The sequence below is a fragment of the Hakea prostrata genome, chromosome 9, assembly GCF_041222555.1.
Source record: "Hakea prostrata isolate BN-2017 chromosome 9, UWA_Hpros_2, whole genome shotgun sequence".
NCBI lineage: Eukaryota > Viridiplantae > Streptophyta > Magnoliopsida > Proteales > Proteaceae > Hakea > Hakea prostrata.
The window spans coordinates 59,293,830-59,301,649 of NC_142608.1; positions in this window are offsets into that span (position 1 = coordinate 59,293,830).

Sequence of the window (7,820 nt, forward strand, 5' to 3'; positions counted from 1 at the left end):
AAAGTAGAAACCGTGGAATTGAAGGAACTGAACAAGATGGAAGAGAATGTGAGCAGATTTCCATCGGAGAAGCTGGATGCGAGATGGAACGAGTTTGGGTCGAAGAAGCTTTTCATTCACTGGAAAACGAAGAACGGTTGTTCAACTTGAAGATAGAGAAGATTGTTGCTACAGAAGAAGCGGTGGCAAACGCCCAATGGGAGATTGAATAATTCCATTGTGGAGGCCAAATCACAAGCTGTGGAAGAATTCAAGCAAGCACTTCTTGATAAAAGCACGGAAGACCTCTTTGTAGAGTCCAGTTCTGCAAAAATAATTGTATTAAGGAGAGTCCCAGATTTTGATTTTACCCAGTTGGAGTAAGATGCTGACTTGGGAAGATTTTGCCATGGTGGATAAATTCCTTTAACCTTGAACAACATTGTCACGTTCTTGATCAGTCCTACATTAATTCTTGAACTTAATATAGACATTTGCAACAAATTCTATTGAATTGTGGATTCCATTAATTGTCTAGCCATATACCTCTTCTACCAAATACCCTTATCAAACTAATCTGGAATTGTGGGTTGTAGTTTCTGAAAATAGTTCCAGATCAAGGTGGACGATATGGTGCTTTTGCTTTGTACATAATGAAAAAATGCATAGGATCCAAGAGCTTGCCTGATTTTATGTTTTTTTGTGGCTTTTCATGAGCCTCTTTTGTGTCAGTCATCAATTCTATAAATTAGCTTCAACTGCCCTAAGCTTGAACAGTTTCAGAACCCAAGATTACCTGGCCTGACTACTTAATCCCAAAACTAAGTTTTTTGGCTCAGCTTTTGTAAAAATGTGAATATGGTCATGGTCCTCATTATATGCTCTCGAGTCTTGAACTAGATGCCCTAAGTATGTATATTGGTGTTTATTCATTAATCAAGAAAAATATATGATTTATACATCCATACTCTCCCAATTTAAGAATATCTAATTTTTCAATATTTGCTGGCACTTTTGTCCAGATTTATGGTTTTTTTTCCGAGGGAATGGTTTTGAGTTTGGGTCTTTTACTTTCATGTCTTTTTACCACATATTTGAGATGAAGTTTCACCTCTCAGTATTGATGGGGTAGACTACAGATAATCTCTCAAAAATTTATCCGGTCCATTTCATTGTCAAAAATAGAACATCCATTTTCTTGTAAATATGTAACATGTGTCACAACATCACATCAAATGGTTAAAGTCCATTTATAAGTTACATCAAAGACTTGTGATTAAATTAAAAAAATGACATGACTCGTAAATAGACCTCAACCTTTTGAGATATCTCTCGAATTAGTTTATAGAAATTTTCAAATTGACCTTGAGTAGATAAAAAAAATAAAAATAAAAAACCCTTGCTCACATAATCAATGATAATTTCTAAAAATAAATTAGGTGATGGGATAAAAATAACCAAATATAAATTTCATAAGGGAAAATTTTTCAAGAGATTACATTTAAATTTTTTTTACTGAATAAGATATTTTTAAATTTTTTTTTTACTTAAATAGATTCTATTTGGAAATAATTATCAAATTTTAAACATTTTTTTTAAACAGATTCAATCTGAAAATAGTTATTGTGATACAATGTATGTACCCAATAATATAATAACAATATACCTTTCTACAGGACACAAAGAACTAAGACTTATAATAAACCTCAAAGACAATATAGTCAACCACCAATAAGAAAAAACTATACATTAAGAAAATCAAAAACTAAAAAGCCATTCTTAGACAAGAATAAACATGTTCAAATATTCAATCTTAGAAAAACTTACAAAACATATAAAATATTACACATGTGGAGACCTAGGACATTTTAACAATAATTGTCCAAAATTACAAAACACATATACTAGAAATTCATACATAGTACAAACCACAAACCGAGCACTAATAGAAATAAACCAAGATGTTTCAGATATTGAAAGTATTTATAGTATAATAGAATTAGAAAATAATATAGAAAATGTTGAAGAAATCTAGGAAACTAGACATTATTACACACCAATTCCATGACACTGAACTTAACTCTTTCATCTATTAATGGAAAAGTGTCAACATAATTGGATAAATAAAAAATAAAATTCAATAGACTTTGCATCTATTGTCGATACTATCATTCTCTTGACCTAATATATCAATGCTCACAATACTATAAAGAAGTCGGTAAACATTGCTTACAAAAAAATAACACACTTCCTACACTAGTCATAACTCCATCAACGGCACCATCTGACCTTAGATTTACCACATTAGAATCTAAAGTCCTCCAAAACCAAAACAATATTGCGAACTTAAGACAACACATAGATATAAAAAATACTCAAGATAACCAACATTCTGAAAAATTAGAAAATAGAGTACAAAATACTGAAGATACTCTCTAACAATTCTTGATCAAACGAGACCAAATCCATGATCTATTCCAACTACTCCTAGATAAACAAGAACATATACCATACCGTCCACTTGTTACTCACTAACAATACAAAACCAAACTTTACCTGAAACAGAATATAAAGTACAAAACCAAGAAGGCTTTAAATGCTCTTCCAAACTTCTTACCCGGAACCTCCTAGTAAAAATACAAATCACTTTTTTGCATTCAAATAAACACATTTTCCTTACAGCCCATGTAGATACATGATGTACTAAGAACCTACTATTGCCACAATTTATTATTGATGATCAGGGGCGGACCCAAGATTGAATATTTTGGGGGGGGGGGGGGCGAAGAATGGAAGTCAAGATTGGAGAAGCACAAATGTTTTTTCACCTCACATATTGTGTGGGCCCTTATAAGACCCATTAGGGGTCTCACCTATAAATTATTTTATTATATTAAAGAATATGCCCACATATATTTGTGGGGCCCACACATATTTGACAAAAAATAGGTAATTATTGATAATGATATTTTTTTCAATAAAATATAAGTAAATTAAAGCTTCAGTACACAAAAAATACACATGACTTTCAACCCTAAAAAGTCAGGTAAACCAAATTTTTTTTAGGTAAGAGATGCAAACCAATGGTAGTTAGTTAGATTACTAATTGTAAACATTTTATTCACAATATAAAATCAAATATAAAAAAATTGCAGAAAAAATAAAGAAACAAAAAGCATAAAATCAAATAAAGAATAACAAAAAAATGAAAAAAAAATATAAACAATAAATGAATTGAGAAAGAGAAAGAGTACCTAATTATGGAGAAAATTTTTTTTCCAAATTTTCCTTAACTCATGCTTATAGAAAAGGAAGAAGAATAAATATGAAGAAAAGAGAAGAGATAAGAGATGAGAGATACAAGAGAATAAATAGGGATTGAGGAGTTAGTTTCTAATTAAGAATGACATTAGTTTTTAATTAAGAATGACATTTTGAATTTCTAATAAGATTTTTTTCAAAAATTTCCTTTAACCACTTTTATAAAAAGAAAAGAGAATAAATAGGAAGAAAATAAGTGAGAGAGAAGAGAGAGGAAAATAAATAGGGATTGAGGAGTTAGTTTTTAACTAGAAATAACAGTTATACCCATTATTTTACCTTTAAAAATTGCTCTCAATATTTAGGGGGGGCAAATAGTGACATTTCACATGTGAGGAAAAAAAATGGAAAAATGAAGAAAATTAATATAAAATGTGAAAAACTAATGGAATTATAAAAAAAAATTCAAAATCTGGGGGCCATGGCCCCTTCGGCCCCTTAGTGGGTCTGCCCCTGTTGATAATGATCAAGAACCCATACAAAATCCTAAAACCACACTGGTATCAGAGCAAACAATATAACCCTCAAATATTCACCTAAATTTAGGTGGATAATAACAAAACTTAAAGAGGAAATGAACTGTTGTTCTTCCCCATGTGACTCCCCCAAATCTGGTATCAGAGCATGGTTCAGTTCTAGATAGCTCTTCATTAATCTCATATCATTTTCTTGAATACTTCCACATTTACCACCTTGCCCTTTTTTCAACGCAGACAACACAGGACTTTATGCATAGTTTCCTGAAACTTTAGGCATACTTTCTGAGATTAAGAAAGAGTTATCCAAAACTGAACCATCCTCTGATACTATATTTTGGAGAGGTATGCGTGGAGTCTCATGAAAAAGTGAAACCACACCCACATGGCCAGTTTTTTGAGTTCAACGACATTTGACTATATTTTTGAGTTCAACAACATTTGAATGTATTACTGGGACAACATCTAGTCATCCTTGGCATACTTTCTAAGATCAAGAAAGAGTTATCCAGAACTGAACAAAACTCTGATACAGGATTTGGGAGAGGTATCTGTGGAGTCACATGAAGAAGTGAAACCACACCCACATGGCCAGTTTTTTGAGTTCAACAACATTTGAAAGTATTTTTGAGTTCAACAACATTTGAATGTATTACTGGGACAACATCTAGTCGTCATTGGTATGTTTCGGAAGATGTAGGCATTGGCAACTTATTACTTCGTAGGAGGTTTCCAACTTCTCTTTGCTCAACCACTGATGCACCTGAATCCTTGATCTTATGCATTGCAGTATAAAGTTTTCCTTTGGATTTGATGATCTCAGAAAGACATGTTCTTGAGTTTGAATCAGCCAAAATGGACTGGATAACAGCACGAGCAGCCAGCTGTTCAGCCTCTTTCTTATTTTTTCCTGCATTAGTGTTTCCCCAATTTGTGTGGCAAAAAAACATTAGTGTTTCCCCAATCTAGACTTCTATTTTTTGGCCCCCCATATTGAATCGTGGCTCCACCCCTGATACTGCACTAGATATCGTGTTTAAAACGTTTTCCCATATCGATTTAATACCAAAACCATACTGAATTATTTTTGCAAATACCGAAACCGTATAAATTCGGTACGATACGGTTATGGTTTTTGGTATTCAAAGTTGGTACCGTACCGAATTACTGAAACTATATCGATTGATACCATTACCATCAACCAAGATAGTAAATCTAAACCTTGGAGCATGGGACGACCCTTCATTATGGTTTGATATATTGGCAGGGGTATGGCTGATCTTTGTGTGTATTCTTGCAAGCGGTTTTTATGCAATACATGTTCTGGAACATTGGCCTTAGAGGTAGTTGGAGATGCAAGAGCTGTAGCCATTTTTTCCTTTCTACTTCACAGTATAAACATCAAATCCAACGTCATTTCCCCTAGTTTTCTCTTCTTTGCACATCCGAAAATTTCTCAACCCATTCAGTCATGGGGATTTTGAAACCAATCCCACCTTCGATGTTTTCGTCGCAAATCTGGTCAACGAAAATGCCTGTTTTCTGTGTCCGCTTTGCAGAAATATACTCACAACGCATGAAATGTTTTATAGCTTTTGCAGAAACCCTTCTGATGTTTTCCTCCTTTGACCCATCGTTGTCGTTATCTTCATCATCACCATTATCAAAGTTATAATCTTCTAAACCCACTTCTTCTTGGGTTTCCACGGCATTAGGCTCATGGTTAGTAGAAGAAAGAGGATCTGGAACGACAGCGGGAACAATATCAACAACAACTGCATCAGGAGCCGCAGGGGGAGTAGGATTGACAACAGGGGCACCAGTATTATCACAAGCAGCAGAAGTACCAAAATAGTCTCTTACAAGTTTTTCGACAGTTTTACCAATATTAGTGAAGTAGTTGGGGAAACTGGCCATGATGCCCTACCACTATGAAATACAACTATCTAATCTCCCGAAAACATTTCTGACACGGCCTTGACGTTGGAGGAGATCATCGGCGGTAGGTGTGTCGATTCTCTGTAACACAACGCCGCCCACTAGGCAAAATTGTGAACACCGAATGTTTTGCGAATGGAAAGCTAACCAGACAAATAATGGAAGCTTGACTGTTCTCTCGCTCTCTCTGTGTATCTGTAAAAGGGAAGAGACTGATGTTAAGAATTCAGTCCAGAAACGACGGTTGGAACTTGGACGGAAACGGAAAATGGAGTAGAGGGAGTCGGGTATTGGAGGGACCTCGTTTTGCAAATTAGTAAACTTAATAAACCTTAAAATGTAAAAAAAGAAAAACTAACATTTACAGCTATACCCCTGTCATACGATTCTTGACCGTTAGATTGTAGCTGCCTACGTGGCTCCATCGGGACCGTCAGAAGCAGCAAATAAAAATCCCGTCACTCATCTTATTAATTAACATCAACAGATTCGAGGCGTAAATCGTCATTTCCCCTAGTTTCCTCTTCTTTGAGCATCGCAAATTCCCAATTCTGCAAAATTTCTCAACCCATTCAGTCATGGCGGATTTTGAAACCAATCCCACCTTCGATGTCTTCGTCGCAAATCTGGTCGACGAAAACGCCTGTCTTCTGTGTCCGCTTTGCAGAAAGATACTCACAACGCATGAAATATCACTATTTTTAAAGGAAAATTTTGAAAAAATGTCTAGTTAATAAAATAACTAACTACCATTGGTTTACATCTCTAATTTTTAAAAAATTGGTTTGCATCCGACTTTTAAGGGTTGAAGTCATGTGTAATTTTTTGTAATGATGCTTCAATTTACTTATATCTTGTTGAAAAAAAAATATCATTATCAATAATTTACCTATTTTTGTCAAATATGTGTGGGCCCCACAAAATATATGTGGGTTTATTCCTTAATATAATAAAATAATTCATAGGTGGGACATAAGGGCCCACACAATATGTGTGGCAAAAAAGCATTAGTGTTTCCCCAATCTAGACTTCTATTTTTCGGCCCCCAATATTGAATCCTGGCTCCGCCCCTGATACCACACTAGATATCGTGTTTAAACCGTTTTCCCATACCGATTTAATACCGAAACCATACCGAACTGTTTTTGCAAATACCGAAACCGTATAAACTCGGTACGATACGGTTATGGTTTTCGGTATTCAAAGTTGGTACCTTACCAAAACCGTACCGAATTACTGAAACCGTATCGATTGACACCCTTACCATCAACCAAGATAGTAGATCTAACCCTTGGAGCATGGGACGACCTTCATTGATGGTTTGATATATTGGCAGGGGTATGGCTGATCTTTGTGTCTATTCTTGCAAGCGGTTTTTATGCAATACATGTTCTGGAACATTGGGCTTAGAGGTAGTCGGAGATGCAAGAGCTATAGTCATTTTTTCCTTTCTACTTCACAGTATAGACATCAAATCCAACGTTCGAGACATCACAGTAACGAAACATTTGTTTTGGGTATAGTGAAAATAAATCCACCTAAATTGACAAATTCTAAAAGTTCAAAAAACCAGCTTTAACAACAAATTTGTTCATGTACAAAAAACCAATGCATATTGCCTCTTTCAAAACTCTTGAAACTTTCTCAGAAACCTCTCTAGAATATCAACTAGAAACATATCCGAAAATTTTTGTCAAATAAACCCACAAGATTTTGAGAACATCATAACATGAGAAACTTTATATTATAACATAGAAAATAATAAATTTATTCGGCAAGTCATAAGAAATTTAGAGAAAATAGACATAATAAGTAATGAAAATCCATTAAGACACGGAGAAATAGATAAACCCTTGTGTAAATTAGAAATAATAAATCTTGAATATAAAATAAATTATGAAATTTGTCTTAAAATGTGAGTTTTTTATTTTATTTCATTGTTTCTGATTAAATCAATTGAATTTCCCAAATTGAACTTGAGTAAAAAGATTAAAAATAATAAATAAATAAATATATACTCACATAATCGTGAAAATTTACAGAATAAATTAGACAAATCAAAATAACCAAACAATTAACTTTAGTAAATCATGATGGCATAACTTT